The following is a 17,500-nucleotide window of genomic DNA, read 5'->3' as shown; positions in this document are numbered from 1 at the left end:
GAGTGTTGGGGGAGAGAGAATGAGTGTGAGATTTTTCCTTTTTTTTTGTATTTTTTTTGGTTTTGGGTGATGAAAAATGTGAGGTTGACCAGTTTTTTTCTTTCTCTCTCTCTTTCTTGTATTTCTTCTTTTTTCGTTTTCCTTTTTTTTCTCTTCTTGTTCTTGTTCTTGTTCTTTTTTTTACTCCTTTTTCTTCTTTTTTTTTAGATTTTCAACTTTTGGTGAAGAAAAAAATGAGGTGTATTAGTTTTTTATATTTTTCCTTCCTTTTTCATCTTCTTCTTTTACTTTCAGCCCTTTTTTTTCCTCCTTCTTCTTTTTCCTTACACATTTCATATAGTAATTATTAACATCCCCGATCTCTCTCTCTCTCTCTCTCTCTCTCTCTCCTTGTGTGGGTTTAAGAATATTAGGTCATTTCTCTCGTGCTGTGTTGCTTGGGCGGCGCAGGAGCTGGTGGCAGTGATAGCAGTGATAGTGGCGGCAGTGGTGGTGGTGGTGGTGGTGAGGATTGGGTAGCCTTCCGCCTTGCTGTGGTATATTGTGCTGTGCTGTGCTGATGCGGGGGTGGGAGGGAGTAAGGAATGTAATTAGAATAGACTGCGTAGCCTGAGTCAGCAGCACAGCAAGAGGTCCTTATTGTAGTGGCCAGGGAAGGGAAGGTAAAGATGGAGGGATAGTGGTGTGTGTGTGTGTGTGTGTGGGTGTGTGTGTGTGGGTGTGGGAGGCAGGGTTCAGAAACGCTTTGCTCTCTCACCACGACTATTTTTAAAGCCCATAGAGATTATTAGCCCTGTTTTTCTGAGTGTTTTCTAAGTTAACGCTTATAAAAACCATGTCAATCCGGAATTAGTACCGTAAAAGTATCCTCATAACCTCCTCCTTCCTTCTTTTCTTCCTTCCTTCCTTCCTTCTTTTTTGTACCCCTTCCTCATTGTCTCGCTCATTCACTCACTCACTCTCTCTCTCTCTCTCTCTCTCTCTCTCTCTCTCTCTCTCTCTCTTTGAAGTAGCGGAGGTGCAGCGCAGAGATGTTTCAGAATAAGGATAGGAGTAATGCCCATATTTTGAAACTCTTTGCTCTCTCACCATCACTGTTTTCCAAAGGCTCCACTTGAAAATATTCGTGTTTTTAAGAGTATTTCTATGATTCTGGTAATAGATTGCTAAGATTTATAACTTATTGATAGAAGAAACTGTCTTGAAAACCTGAGTTGTCTCTATGGCCTTGGAAAATTGTCGTAGTGAGAGGGAAGGGCGTTTCTGAATACGTGTGGGAGTAAGAGCAGTGGTGCCTCATGTCAGGACACTCAACCCCCGTCCCTTCCCTCCATTCCCTGCAACCCTCCCATCCCCTCCCATCCAGATGTTGGCTTGGGCTGGCTGGGGTTGAATATTAAGTAAGGGAAAGTCCGGCGCTGCCAATCCAGAGGCACATCACTAACAGTAACTACGGAAGCAATACAAGTTTCGAAGCGCACGTGAGCCTGTCGGAGCTGCGCGGCTGAACGAGTGGGCGAACTTCACGGGCGTGTGGTGGTGGCGGTGGTGGCGTGGTGTTGCGTGGTGTTGCGTGGACGTGACACCTGGCACAATGTTCTGAAAGCCTTTGTTGCATGAGAACTTGAGAGCATAAAAAAAACTGTGTGTTCCCTCATATGAATTGTTTCCAAACGCCACGTATACAATGAACCGGGTTCTAATACAGATTTCTTTCTCTTAATAGCGTATAATGTTTGTTGATTTATCGCTCACATTATGAAAGCACCTTGAAAATTCTGATAACTAAACTGGAACCGGTTAAGAACAGCTGACAAAGACTCTGAGACTCGTATTCTGAAACATTTCTGTGCTTCACTTCCTCTATTTCAAAAGGCTTTATCTAAATTCACCGAGTCTTTTAAGGTGGTTTTTTTTTACGGTTTCAGGGGCAGATTGATAAGATTTCTACATTATCAACTGGAGAAACACTCTTGAAAACCTGGCTAATCATCTCTGAGGCCTTGGAAAATAGTCGTGGTGAGAGAGCAAAGTGTTTTTAAGCAAGTTTTTATGGTTCTAGAGAAAGATGGACAAAATTTCCACATTATTAACTGGGGAAACACTCTTGAAAACCCCGCTAATCATCTCCGTGGCTTTGGAAAATAGTCGTGGTGGGAGAGCAAAGCGTTTCTAAATACGGACCTCAATTCTTTGGTAACACTGGCCTTGGTGGTGGTGGTGGTGATGGTGTCACGCACTGGCCGCGGTACCCTTGGGCAGGCTGGGAGCTGAGCAGCCTCCAGTCACGATGGCACGGCGGCAGGATGGCAGGATGGCAGGCTGATTCGTGATGTCCTGTCAGGGGTGCAATCTCCGGTCGCTCCCCTCAACTAGTATAATCAGTACCACCCCTTTTTACTCCCGGTTCTAGACAATTTCAGCCCCCTAGTATTACATTACCTCAGTCCCAGTACCAGTCCTTTTTACTCCCTGTACTGGAGCATTTCAGCCCCCTAGTATTACATTATCTCAGTCCCCAGTACCAGTCTTTACCAGTCCACATCACCAGCTCATTCCAGTCCCCAGTAAGAGCAAGCCTCATATCAGCCCCTTTTAGCCCCCAAGACACACCAGTAAATCCTTCAGACCCCAGTAAATGGTTCTCCAAGGTAACACTATTAATATGTTCTAGTCTCCAATACTTCCTGTTCACACTATACCACTCCTTAGCCCCTCATTGCTAATCTATCTCAGCCCCCGGTACTAGTTTCTTTCAGCCCCGTGTCTATCTCTTTTTCAGCCCTTCCCGGTATCAGACCCAGTATTAATTTCCAGTGCTAGTATTTTTTATGTTGTTACAAGTCCTTTCAGCCCTCCATTTTCAGTATTAGCCCCAGTTGCCAGGCCCGTTCTGTTGCTTTAAGTCCCACGCATGTTTTTTTTTTTTCTCTCTCTCTCTCTCTCTCTCTCTCTCTCTCTCTCTCTCTCTCTCTCTCTCTCTCTCTCTCTCTCTTATAGACTTCAGTTTCATATCGCTCGTTCCCTCTCTCTCTCACTTTTCAATCCCTTTGTTGCATTAGTTTGAATTCAATATTGATCCTCTTACACACACACACACACACACACACACACACACACACACACACACACACACACACACACACACACACACACACATACACAAACACACATATGCACACGCACATCCAAAAATATATTCGTTTTTCTCCATCCCTCGCCTCTACCTCCTCTCATCTCTCTCTCTCTCTCTCTCTCTCTCTCTCTCTCTCTCTCTCTCTCTCTCTCTCTCTCTCTCTCTCTCTCTCGTGTTCCATTTCTGTTATCCTTCCACAGGGCAGCACCATATGTGTGTGTGTGTGTGTGTGTGTGTGTGTGTGTGTGTGTGTGTGTGTGTGTGTGTGTGTGTTGTTTACATGTGTACGTATCTCTGGCTTCAATATACGTACATGGTTCCTCCCCACGCCCGTGTCACCTGCGTGCACTCTATACTGCCAATTTGTGTGTGTGTGTGTGTGTGTGTGTGTGTGTGTGTGTGTGTGTGTGTGTGTCATTATCATCGTTATTATTTCATGCATTGCCTCCTTCCTTCCTTCCTTCCTTTATTACCCCTTCCTCTTTCTATTCCTTCCTCATCTCTCTCTCTCTCTCTCTCTCTCTCTCTCTCTCTCTCTCTCTCTCTCTCTCTCTCTCTCTCTCTCTCTCTCTCTCTCTCTCTCTCTCTCTCTCTCTCTCTCTCTCTCTCTCTCTCCCGCCACCACCAGTCACTGCCTTGCAAAAATATAAACAGTACGAAAGATACATATACATTTTTTTCTCTCTATTTTGCCGGCAGAGTCAGTGATAGTATATGCCATTAAACATTTGTGCTTCGACGGGGGGAAAAAATGCATTACTCCTATGATTCTTTTTTTCTGGTTGATATCAATGGAAAAAAAAGAGAAAAAAAAAAGAGTTTGATACAGAATGAAATAAATAAATAAAAAAAAAATGCTGTTCATATACTCCCCTTCCTCCTCCTCCTCTTCCTCTTCCTCCTCTTGTCTATATCCCCTCTCCTCCTCCTCTTCTTCCTCCCCCTCAGCCAGCCAGCCAGCCAGCCAGCCCCAGTCCCACACACAGAAATACATAAATGGGTTTGGCATCATATGTGTGTTACGTGCATTTGTTTGAATGGCGTACTGAGTGCATTGTATAGTTAATAAAATTTTCATCTTTCACAGCTTCGGGAACAGAGAGAGAGAGAGAGAGAGAGAGAGAGGTAGCACTAATCATACTGGTAATGTCTAATTTTCCATGTATTCATAGCGAAGTGACGAGTTTTAAGGTTTAGAATTAGAATTACACAAATAATGACAAAAGGAATGAAATAAAGAAGGTTGGGGTAGGAAATAGTAGCAAAATATCAGGTTACAGTGATGATACGAGTAATAGAAGCTAATTTTGTCTCTCTCGAGTGTAAGTGGTGTGAAGTGATGCATGTACCAGTGAGGGACATTAAGTAATAGAAAGGAACAAGGCATCTGCTTTTTTCATTCGCTTTATCGTTTGCTTAGAGAGAGAGAGAGAGAGAGAGAGAGAGAGAGAGAGAGCGTGATTTTTTTCTTTTTCTTTTTTGTGTGTGTGTGTTGTTTACGTTATGCAGACACACATTGGAAGTCTGTCTTTGATTCTTGGGATTTACTGGCACGTGTTCTGTGTGGCGTTATAGCGTTCTGTTAACCACACACACACACACACACACACACACACACACACACACACGGAGGGCAACTGGGTGTGGTCGTGGCAGCTTCCCCTCCACCACCTGCCTCACCACGCCAATTTCCCTTCCTTGTTTCCTTCGTTATAATTCATCATTTACACATTGCACTATCTCTACCCCCTTCCTCCTCTTCCTCCTCTTCTTTCTCCTGGTTTTCCTTCTCCTCCTCCTCCTCCTCCTCCTCCTCCTGGTTCCTGCTTCTCCTTCTTCTCCTGGTTCTTTTTCTTCTCTTCCTCCTTCTACTGTTCGTGGTTCTTGTTCTTCTTTCCTTCCTTCCTTCGTTCATTCATTCATTTTTTCTATCCTTCTTTCCTTCCTTCATTTCTTCCTTCCTTCATTCATTATTTCATTAATTTTTTCCTTTTCTTCCTTCTTTCTTTAATTTGTTTCAGATTTCGTTCATTTGTCTCTCCATTTTACATTTCTTTCTCGTTTTCTATTATCCATTTTATCATTCCTTCTTTTATCTCCTCTCTTCTATTCCTCCTCTTCGTCTCTTCACTTGTTTTTCTTCCCTTTTCTCTTCTTTTCTTGTTCCTTCCTTTTCTTCCTCCTCTTTTCTCTTTCTTTCCTTCCTTTCCTCCTTTTTCTTGTCTTTTTTCCTTCCTCCTTCTTTTTCTTGCTTCCTTCGTTTCCTCTTTCTCCATTCTCTTTCTCCCTTTCCTTTCCTCCTCCTCCTCTTTCTCTTCCTCATTTATCTTGCTCACTTTTTTTACTCCTCCTTTCTCTTGCCCTCCTTCTCCTCCTCTTTCTCTCTTCCATTCTCCTCCTCTCTACTGATTCCTTCTCATCCTCCTCCTTCTTCTCCTCTTTCTCCTCCCCAACTTACTTTTTTCACCACCCTCTCCTCCTCCTCCTCCTCCTCTTCCTCATTGAATGTCAAGTAATGTATGATGTTCCTTGAAAAATGTGGTGTTCTTTACGAAGCTGTGGTGTCCTTTACGTAAGAATGCAATGCCCTTTCGAAAGTAATGAAGGTGTCCCTATAGAAGAGTGTGCAATGGCCCTTATGTATCTTAAAAGTGTTATGTCTTGGCTGGTGGGAAGGAGCGCAAGTCTAAGGCTCATATTCTCAAACTTTCGTGCTTCACCTTCACTATTTCAAAAGGCTTTATTTCAATTTACATGGTTTTTTTTAAGGTGTTTTTTTTACGGTTCTAGAGGCAGAGTGACAAAGTTTCTGTATGATTAGCTAGAGAAATACTCTTGAAAACACTGCTAATCATCTCTGTGGTCCTGGAATATTGTCGTGGTGAGCTAGCATAGCGTTTCTGTAAGCCCATATTCTGCAACAGTTCATCGCTGCACCGTCACCATTTTCAAGGCGTTCTAGTTGAAGTGACACGGGTTATTAAGGGTGTTTCTGTGATACTAGTGACATGTTAACAAGGTTTCTGCATGATCAACAGAACAAATACTCTTTTTAAAGGCTCTGGTTGAAGTGCGACGGGTTTTTAAAGAGCATTTCTGTGATACTAGTGACATGTTAACAAATACTCTTTAGAATTCGGCTAATCGTCTCTAGTCTTTGAAAATGGTCGCGGTGAGAGAGGGAAGCTTTTCTGAATAATAATAGTCTTGTGTAGCCTTTGGTCTGTCTCGTAGCGGTGTAGATAATAATAATGTATCAGATTTTTGTGGTTCTTGCGTTGGCCTGCGTGATTCCTGACAGACACATCGCGTAGACTGTGGAAGGTGGAAGCAGTAGTGGTGGTGGGGATGGTGGTGGAGGTGGTAGTGTTCTCGTGATAGTACTGTAAATATTGTCACTCATTATCTCCGTGTCCTTGGCGATGGGGAGGCAGGGAGGCGAGAGGCAGGGAGGGGGAAGTAACCTTGTGGGAGTTTTAAGTATGAGACTCTCTTCCGCCAAACGTGTTCAGCGGCTCATTGATTGATTGATTGACTGACTGACTGACTGACTGATTGCATTCCGCCGCGGCACCACCTGTGAAGAGATCCACTGTTGTTTGAGTGTCACTTGACGTTTATTTGTTTCTAATTCTAGTGTGGGTTTTCGCGACGCATCCCTGGCTAGTGTGTGTGTGTGAGTGAGTGTGTGTGTGTGTGTGTGTGTGTCATGTGGCGGCCGTACACTCACCGCCTGGTCTCCTCGCCTGCCACGCCTACCCAGCTGTCCCTCCTCTCGTTCATACTAAGCATTTTTCAATAAAAAAACACAAATAAGTAGAGCAAACACTGGTTCCATCAAGGTCATTCAAATTCCACTGGTTCTCGCCTTGTTCCATTATGCTTCGCCACGCCGCGCCAGGCCGTGCTGCTGCTGCCCTGCGTGTGCTGCCCCTGTGTCACCCACCCCGGCAGTGCGTGGTGCGGCCCTTCACGCCTCATCACCACGGGCTGCAAGGGACCGGCTCTCCGTGCAAATGATTCAGGAAGTCCGTCAGTCGCCACTTGCGGGTCTCGGCATTCCTCTCACATTTTCCAGGCTGAAGCCGAACCGACAACTGAGCTCCGCCGCTGCTGCTGGAGGGCCACTCATTCTTCCCACACCACTTCGCCTAGTTTCAAAGTGCAAGTGAACGTCAGTAGAAAACCGCTCTGCCGCTGCCTGGGATTAGATTACCTGGCTTCTTGGGACACGTCGTCACTGCTCAGCTCACACGTCACTGCGAAGGCGTGTAGAAGTGTTTGGCCGAAGCGTGGTAGTCCTTCGGTAGCGTAATTTTCCCTTAAAGTTTGGCTCCGGTTGTGGGCGAGTAAGTCTGCGTCCGAAGCGGAACATTCCTCGCCCATTACTGGAATTGTGTGTAGCGGTGGTCACGTTCACTGCCGTGCCCCACGTGTGTATGTGTGTGTGTGTGTGTGTGTGTGTGTGTGTGTGTGTGTGTGTGTGTGTGTGTGTGTGTGTGTGTGTGTGAGGACAGGCACCAAGTCTCCTGCGTGTTGTCCCTTCAATATGAGTGAATGTAGGCTTCGGGGCTTTTTCTTCCCCTGGCACCTCCTCCTCCTCCTCCTTCTTCTCCTCCTCCTCCTCCTCCTCCTCCTCCTCCTCCTCCTCCTCCTCCTCCTCCTCCTCCTCCTCCTCCTCCTCCTCCTCCTCCCTGCCTTGCCTTCTTCCTTCCCAGCCTTCCTCGCCTTTACCTCTCTCTCTCTCTCTCTCTCTCTCTCTCTCTCTGAAGCCTGTAAGTCCCCTTTTGATTTAATTCTGTGTGTGTGTGTGTGTGTGTGTGTGTGTGTGTGTGTGTGTGTGTGTGTGTGTGTGTGTGTGTGTAAGAGAAAGAAACAGGATTATAGTATTATAGTAGAAGTAGTAGAAGCAATAGTAGTAGTAGTAGTAGTAGTAGTAAAAGTAGTAGTAGTAGTAGTAGTAGTAGTAGAGATGGAGTGAGAGAGAGAGAGAGAGAGAGAGAGAGAGAGAGAGAGAGAGAGAGAGAGAGAGAGAAAGGAGAAACCAAGGGACAGCTAGGAAAAGGAAGGGAAGTCGTCAGGCAGAGAGGAGCGAGAAATTGGAGGGAGATGACGAAGAAGAAAAAGAAGAAGAAGAAGAAGATGGAGGAGGAGGAGGAGGAGGAGGAGGAGGTATGTGACTAGAAACTCGGAGGCTTACAAATACGAATGTAAAAACTGGCTTTTGTCCACGAAGGAACGCTGGTGGCCTCGTGAGGGAAGCGAACGATGGTGTGTGTGTGTGTGTGTGTGTGTGAGAGAGAGAGAGAGAGAGAGAGACGTGTCCTTCAAAACCCTCGATGAGTCTCAATAAAAGGAGTCCCCGAGGCGTGATGGGGCTGGAGAAATCGTGTCCTGTCCTTCGTGTCTTGCGTCTTGTGTCTTCCTACGTACTGTATTTGCCAGCCACGACACTTGCCCGGCCCGCTGGTCTGTAACGCCGCGGTGAAATGGATCGGGGGGAAAAATGGAATGCATGCCAATTCACTTTCTCTTCTGTGCTGGTGGGAGAAAAGTGAGGAGGCTAAAGATCAGGTATGGCTTGGTGGCTTGATTGTTGGCTGGTTTGCTGGCTTGTTGGCTGGCTGGATGGCTTGTTGGTTTGCTGATTGGCTTGTTGGTTGGCTTGTTGGCTCGCCGCACGCACTCACACACACACACACACACACACACACACACACACACACACACACACTGGTAGATAGACACAGGTGGGTAGTGATGAAAATGTTGATTATGAAAAAAAGAAATATAAAGATTAATGGGGACGATGATGTGAAATGTAGAAACACACACGGCCACACACACACACACCCACCCACCCACACACACACACACACACACACACACACACACACACACACAGACGTCCAGGCACAAGTAACATTTAAGGCTGAGAGTTTCAAGAAAGGAAGGCTCAGGTTTCTCAAAATGTTTACCTCCTTTTCCTCCTCCTCCTCCTCCTCCTCCTCCTCCTCCTCCTCCTCCTCCTCCTCTTCCTCCTCCTCCTCCCACCCCCACCACCACCCCACCTTTAGGTCGTGGCGTGTTTCTCTCTCATCGGAAATCAAGTGTTTGTATCAGAATAATTTGTGCCGTGTTGGCATATCGCACACCTGTTTGCGTGACTCTAGGCTCTTCACGTGTGTGTGTGTGTGTGTGTGTGTGTGTGGGTGGGTGGGTGAGTGGGTGTGTGTGTGCATTTTCATGGGATTGAGTCACAGTCGCAGTGCCCAGAGAGAGAGAGAGAGAGAGAGAGAGAGAGAGAGAGAGAGAGAGAGAGAGAGACTGCGTGTGAAAACATTACAAGCACCGATAAAAGAGGAGGAGGAAGAGGAGGATGGGGAGGAGGAGGAAGAGGGGAGAGACAAATTTAAGAAAGAAGAAAAAAAGAAAACAAATAAAATCGATAAAAGAAATGATAAAACCGACCACCTGACAGAGAGAGAGAGAGAGAGAGAGAGAGAGAGAGAGAGAGAGGGCGGTAAAGCAGCTGACTCAAGCTTGAACTCTTGGTCTTTCGTAACCTGGGGAGTGGAAGGTCACAGGCACGCGGCGTGAGGTCACCTGAACCATTAGTCATCGCGGGGTGTCGCAATTGTGCCCAATTCACAGGTTCCGCCGCTGTTTAAGATTAACGCCGCCAGCCTCGTCTTGACGCACTTAACTCCTTCAGTATTGAGATGCATTTCGAACTTAATTTTGGGGTACGACTGGACGATTTTATTTGCATTAGGAAGAGTCTATGGAGTTCAAAGATTAATGGTCAGAGTCTTTACTATTCTAACCCCCAATATATGTTTTTTAAGCTGTATAAAATGGCCAAATAGGAGCCAGAATGAATATGGAAACGCGTCCAGAAGAGATTATGCTCGTAATCTCAAACATTTCACATCCACTATTTCAAAAGTCTTTATTTAGCATGTACACGAGTTTTTAATGTGTTTTTACGGTTTCTACTTTATTAACTGAAGAAACACTTAAGACACCGCTAATCATCTTTGTGGCCCTTGAAAATAGTCGTGGTGAGAGACCAAAGCGTTTCTGAATACGGACCATAACCCATTCAGAACTGGGACGCATTTTTACCTTGAGTTTTGGGTGTGATTAGACGATTTTATTGACATTAGGAAGGGTGTATGGAGGTCAGAAGATTAATGGCCAGAATTTTCACTATTTTAACCCCCCCCACATAAGTTTCTGAAGCTGTATAAAATCAACAATTAGTAACGAAAATGAATATGAGAACGCGTTATTTATTTATTTTTTTTTCGTGTAAGAGGGTAAAAAAAATTATATTAGAGAAAAAAAAGGCCCACTAGAATTGCAGTCTGCATAAAAGATTAGAAAGAATTAGTGAAAAGAGTAGGACGCGTTATGGTACTGAAGGAGATAACTGTTCCCCTCCCCACCCACAACGCTAGCCAGCCACTGATCTACCCTGTAAAAAAAAGAGAAAAAAATCAACGAATACGTGTAAAATTAAACGATGCAGTGGAAATAAATGACACAGCAAAGAAGGTGGATAAAAGTAATAGAGGAATAATGAACGAAAAATAATAAATAGAAAATCATGTCTCCGGAAAAAAATAAATAAATAAATTGAATACATATAAAAATAAACGATGTAGCAGAAAGAGATGACACAGCAGGAATAATAAAGTGGATAAAAGTAATAAGGGATTAATGAACGAAAAATAATAAATAGAAGAATATGTCTCCGGAAAAAAAAAAGAAATAATGAAATAAAACGAATAGATGTGAAGATAAACGATGTAGGAGGAAAAGAAACGACACGGAAGGAATAATAAAGTGGATAAAAGAATAAATAATAAAAATAATTGCAAGGAAAGAAAAGACAAATGGTAGACAAAATAAAGACGTAGGAGGGAGAAATAAAACAAACAGACAGAATAGCAAAGAAAGGGAAGTAAGAAGAAAGAAGGAGAAATAAATGACGAAAAGAAAAAGGAAATAGAAGGAAAAATAATGATGTAGGAGGGAGAGAAAACAAACTGGGAGATAGCAAAGGAAGGGAAACATGGATAGAAACAAGAATAAAAAGCGTGACATTAGAAATAGAATAACAACGAAAGGGAAATATGCTGTAAAGAAGTAAGATAAGAGAAAAAGAAAGAAAAAGAAACTGAATACCGGGAATGAAAGAGAGGAAAAGTCTGCATTCATCCGCCGCGTAACCGGAAAGAAAAGAGGGAAAAAAAAAGCTGGATGAGTGAAAATAAATGGTTATGAAGGAAAAAGAGAGAAAAAAAAAAAAAACAAAGAAATCGAAATATACAGTACAGAAATTGAAAGGGAAAAAATAAATACCGCAAAATGAAAGAGAGAGAGAGAGAGAGAGAGAGAGAGAGAGAGAGAGAGAGAGAGAGAGAGAGAGAGAGAGAGAGAGAAGCATGAGAGAGCAAAAAGCGTAAGATGGGGAAAAAATAAATACCACGAAATGAAAAAGGACGAGAGAGAGAGAGAGAGAGAGAGAGAGAGAGAGCAAAAAGCGTATGAAAAGAAGGAAGAAAGAGGGAGGTGAGCGGGAGGGAAGGATGACGAGGCTGCAGCGGGAGGGAGGCAGCAGAGGGAGGGAACAGGAGCGAAGAAGAGGAGGCTGAAAGTGAGAAGAGGTGAGGTCGTGGCGAGGGCGGGGCGAATAAGGCGAGGTGCGAATAAGGGTGAAAGTCTCGTCACAATGCTACTTAGGCTGAGAGTGAGTGGCGAGGCTCAACAAAGGATGCTGATAAGACACAGTAAGGAAGCAGAGACTCGTGTGTGTGTGTGTGTGTGTGTGTGTGTGTCAGGGATCGTATTGAAGCTTTGACTCTTGTAACCTGTATTCTGAAACGCTTCGCTTGCTCACACACACACACACACACACACACACACTCTCTCTCTCTCTCTCTCTCTCTCTCTCTCTCTCTCGACTATTTTGAAAGGCCACTGATGTGATTAGACTGGGTTCTTGAGTGTTTCTTTGTCAGGGATTGCATTGAAGTATTTGAAGCACTGACTATCTGCAACTCTTATTTTGAAACGCATTGCTTAAATTCTCTCCCCACCGCCACGATGTTTTCAAAGGCCTTACATATTATTAAGCCAGTTTCTTAAGAGTGTTCCTTCCGTTAATAGCTCAGACATCTTGTTAATCTATCACTAGAAACGTATAGACACATTTTTAAAGCTTCACTTCAACGAGAACCCAATGAAAGTAACGAAGATCCGTCGCAAATGTATTTCAGAAGGCCTTACAAATTATTAACCTAGTTTCTTCAGTGTTTCTTCTTTTATAACACAGAAATCTTGTTAATCTATCACTAGAAACGTATAAACACACATCTAAACGCTTCACTTCAACCAGAACCCAATGAAAGTAACGAAGATCCGTCGCAAATGTGTTTCAGAATATGGTCTTATATGTGATGCGTGCCCCGCATACTGACACCTCTTACCTCCCCGTACCCCTCCCTGCTTCGTCTGCGATTGAGGGCACGCGCGGCAAAAACACGTGCAGGTGCCGGATTAGTGCTGGACTCTCACCTGGTGGGGGATAATTAGGCAGGTCCGAGGTACAGGTGGTCTTTCATTACCTGTTTTCCATTCCCGAGTCCTCGTCTGAAATTGCAGTGCACCTCCGACCGCCAAATGATGAGGGAGTGATTATGTCTGTGGAGTCGTGATGTGTCAGGTATAAGTTACAGTTTTTGCAGCGGGAGAGTTATTGCAGAGTTGTACCTGGGATGTATATATCTAAAAGTAAAAGTAACCACATGATTTCTTTAAGTTCTGGATGTAATTATGAAGAGTTACGGTAAGGGAACTTTCAAGAATACAGTTAACTCCTTCAATACTGGGGCACATTTTTTCCCTTGAGATTTATGTATGATTAGACCGTTTTTATTTACATTGGGAAGAGTCTATGGAGGTCAGAAGATTAATGGCCAGAGTTTTCACTATTTTAATTCCCCACATGAGTTTCTGAAGCTGTGTAAAATCACCAAACAGTAAGCAGAATGAACAAGGAAATGCGCCTTGTTACTGAAGAGGTTAAATTGAATGGTAGAGGAACGTAAGAGACTCAGTAATAGGTTGTGAGTTGTGAGTCATTACGGAGGTTTCAAAGGTAGGGGGGCCGCCATGGTACAGTGGAACCATGCGTGCTTTGGGATCTGAGAGTCTCCGATGTCAAGAAAATCGTCTAATCATACCCACAACTCAAGGTAGAAATGCGTTCCAGTACTGAAGAGGGTTAAGATTACTGAGTCTCTCCAGTCTACTTACCACTCTATTTAAGACTACTAACAATCTAATTATTAAGTCTATTCCGTTTATCAACCACTATCTGAGAACCAGTATAGGAGGTGTCCTATATATGTCTGTTCCATCACACTGTGGAGGCTTTGAAACACGTAAACACATGCACCAGAGTAGATAACACAGGCGGAATAGCGATAAGATAGCGATATAACACCAATGCTTCATGCTGGCGGAAATCACTTGCATTTTATACGAGCAGGAAAAAGAACAAACAGTGTCATCGATTCTTGCTTCATTTCCATAAGTTGTTTGGCAGATGGCAGGCAGCTGATTCAGGGAAGAGGAGAGGGAGGAGGGGGAGGAAGAAGGTTTTAGCTAAGCCTTGTGATGCCTTCCCTGTGTGTGTGTGTGTGTGTGTGTGTGTGTGTGTGTGTGTGTGTGTGTGCTGGCGGTCTAGCTGTCTTAGATAAATACAACATATCACTACAGGTCTTTGGCGCAAGATAGTCTATGATGTGCAATATCAAGATTCTTGATATTGCACATCACAGCAAAACTTTGACGCAAGATGGTACTGATATTTGGAACACGTTCTCAGCAAAACTAACGCAAGATAGTGTTTATATATGGGACACTGATTCCTTTAGTTGTCTTTGCTCACAATATTGCTTCTTCTTGCCTTTGAAGCAGCAAGACGAAGGCTCCTCCCCATTCATAGCTTTGATTAGGGATACTTTCAAAGGCAGAGAGGATCACATAAGGAAAGCAAACTTGTTACTCCCCACAAGGCTGTTTTTTTAATGTGAGAGAGTACAGCTGGCCAAAGGGAACATAAAACGAGAAAAAAAGGCCCACTAAGTTGCCAGTCTCCTTACAGTTCCGAGAGAGTTAGCCAAAGAAAGAGATAAATGACTTGAAACTCATGTGACCCATTTCAGTGTCTAATATAGGTCCGTATTCAGAAACGCTTTGTTCTCTCACCACCACTATTTCCCAAGGCCACAGAGATGATTAGCGGGATTTTCAAGAGTGTTGCTCCTGTTCATAGTGTAGAAATCTAATCACTCTGCTTCTAGAACGGTAAAAACACGTTCAAAATTCGTGTAAGTTTAGATAAAAAGCCTTTTGAAATAGTGGAGATGAAGCGCAGAAGTGTTTGAGGATACGGGGCATAGAGAAGTGAGTAGCTGCGTTCTCATAGCTGTTGTTTCCCATGTCGAATATAAAGAAACCCTGATAAACAAACTATCGCTTTTATCATGACCTACTTATAGAAATCCCAGTCATTTCCATATTTCCACTATCGCCTCACCACAAAAGCAGGTAATCTGGTTCTCATAGGTGTAATCTCCCATGCTGATAAGGAATATTTCGTAAACTGTCGCTAAAATAATGAAAGCACTAGTGAAAACTCCATCAACTTTCACTAGCGGCTGTTAGTGACAAGCTAAGACTGGGTGACGCTTGAGAATACAGGATAGCGTGGGCGTGGGCGTGGGTGAAGGGACGGAGGAGGGGTGGGCGTCTGTGGGGAGTTATGTGAAGGAGCAGAGGGAGAATTGGGCTTGTGTGTGTGTGGGAGTGAAGGGACGCAAGCAATGGTGGGCGTGTGAGTGTGTGTGGGTGAAGGGACGCAGAGAAGGTGGGCGTGTCGGTCGGCCCACTAACCCACTGGCCACACGCTGCTAGAGTTGGGCTGATTCACTTTCATCACCAGGCTGGACCAAGGCAGAGAGAGAGAGAGAGAGAGAGAGAGAGAGAGAGAGAGAGAGAGAGAGAGAGAGAGAGAGAGAGAGAGAGAGAGAGGGTGTGGTGGTGACTCTGCACTTTGCGCCCTCCATACCACCCCATCACCACACCTCCACCACACCTCCACCCTCGCTTGACATTTTAAGGGGGGAAAAAACATATGACCACCCCAGTAGACCGAGATTTTTTTAGGTTGTGTTGTGGTTCGCTCGTGTTGCCTTGTCTTCCAAAAGCACTGGAGTGGAAAGTACTGGTGTGGCCCGCTAGTGTATCCAGTGCACAGCTGCGTAGCCCCACACACACACACACACACACACACACACACACACACACTTACAGATACACCAAGCCTCACCTCCACATACCTCACCGCTTACCTTGCCTTGCACTGCCCTGCCTCAACACACACACATACATACACACACTCACACACACAAGCCTCCTAACCTAACCTAACCTAACCTCACCTAACCTCACCTAAGCCATCAAACACTTCACTGAGGCTACGTGGCGGGCAGGAAGCAGCACACCTGAGTTGGGAGGAAGGAAGGGCGGAGGGGAGCACACACCTGGGCTGGCAGAGGCGGAAGTCGCAGGTGTGGCCGAGGATTCCCTTAATTTCCTGTTGATAATAAGACCGTTCCGTGGACTTACTTGGCACCGCTGGGCTGGGGAGGGAAGGAAAGGGTCTGGTTACTGATGCAGGGGCTGAGAGTGAAGGAAAGGGTCTGGTTACTGGGTACAGGGGCTGAGACTGAATGAAAGGGGTCTAATTACAGGTGAAGGAGCTCAGAAAGGAAGTAATTGAGGAAGTTGAGGGTCTGATTACGGGGCTGCAACTCTGGACGGGGTCTTATTACTGGTACACTGGGCTAAAAATAAATATACGACCAGTGAATGGATATCTAAAGGGGCTGATTTCAGGTCTTATTCTGTACTAGTGGACTGGGAAGGGGGTGAGATGGAGAGGGAAGTGGTCTGATTAGAAAGGGGCTGATTTCAGGTCTTAGTGTGATACTAGTGGACTGGAAGAGGGATGGAAAGGAGAGGGAAGGGGCTTGAATATAATGGGATTGATTTCAGGAATAAAAAAAAAATATTCCCTTAAAACTCCCTTAAAAACTATTTAATTCCCTTAAAAGCTATCTAATTCCCTTAAAAACTATCTAATTCCCTTAAAATATGTCTAATTCCCTTACAAACTATCTAATTACCTTAAAAAACTGTCTAATTCCCTTAAAACTCCCTTAAAAACAATTCCCTATCTCACTTTGACATTGGTGGAGTAGGAAGAGCATGGAAGGGCAGAGGAAAGGGTGTGATTATTGATACAGATGACATTTAGCAAGCAAGGAAGTGAGAGAGGGTCTAGAAACGTTGCCTTCGAGTATGAGTCGTAAAACAGAACATGAGAGGGAGCTGTGAGTGTCTGTAGGCAGTGTAAGACCGAAGACTTTACTCCTTCTGTACCATGCTGCGTTTCCATGTTCATTCTGGTTACGATTTGGAGATTTTATACACCTTCAGAAACTTATGTGGGGATGAAAACAGTGAAGACTCCGGCCACTGATCTTTTGACCCACATAGACCTTTCCTAATGCAAATAAAATCGTCGAATCCTACCCAAAGATCATGGTAAAAGCGCGTCATGTTACTGAAGGGGTTAAAACATAACTGAGGTTGGTAGAGACAATAGAGCTTGGAAGATGTTAAGAAGTTGAGGTTAGATTGAAGTGAGCTGGTAAAGGAAGGAGGTGGAATAGAGAGAGAGAGAGAGAGAGAGAGAGAGAGAGAGAGAGAGAGAGAGAGAGAAGGCGTGAGTGTTTGTAGGAAGAATGACACCCAAGACTTAAACTGCTTTAGAGGAGGAAAATTAGGACGTCTCGGAAAATCAATTGTCTCTCTCTCTCTCTCTCTCTCTCTCTCTCTCTCTCTCTCTCTCTCTCTCTCTCTCCTATCTTTCTTTTTTAGTCACCTTTTTTAATCCATAAGAATAAAAAATGAGAAAAAAATTTGTTATGTTAAGGAATGTTGTGAGAGAGAGAGAGAGAGAGAGAGAGAGAGAGAGAGAGAGAGACAGAGACAGACAAACAGAGACAGACACAGACAGAAACAGAAACAGAAACAGACACAGAAACAGACAGACAGACAGACAGACAGACAAAGGACCCAAAAAAGGCACATAACTATTACCAAATCAACACAAAAAGCTTCAAACCTCATTATTATTCACGCGGCGATTGAGGATCAGTAGTAATGAAAGGCAGTGAGGCGGCAACAAGTCGGAGGTCCACAACTGTATACCTACCACCA

The 17,500-nt window shown here is 44.3% G+C and overlaps 1 protein-coding gene across 5 annotated transcripts in view; it reads left to right on the top strand.

The window, feature by feature from the left end:
• Positions 1-17,500, top strand: part of LOC123515724 (RING finger protein 44-like) — a 105,488-nt gene that overhangs the window by 7,826 nt on the left and 80,162 nt on the right. The gene's annotated exons all lie outside the window — the stretch shown is intronic.

This window comes from Portunus trituberculatus, chromosome 39 (genome assembly GCF_017591435.1).
Source record: "Portunus trituberculatus isolate SZX2019 chromosome 39, ASM1759143v1, whole genome shotgun sequence".
NCBI lineage: Eukaryota > Metazoa > Arthropoda > Malacostraca > Decapoda > Portunidae > Portunus > Portunus trituberculatus.
The sequence above is the reverse complement of the archived record's forward strand: the minus strand, read 5'-3'. Positions and strand labels throughout refer to the sequence as shown.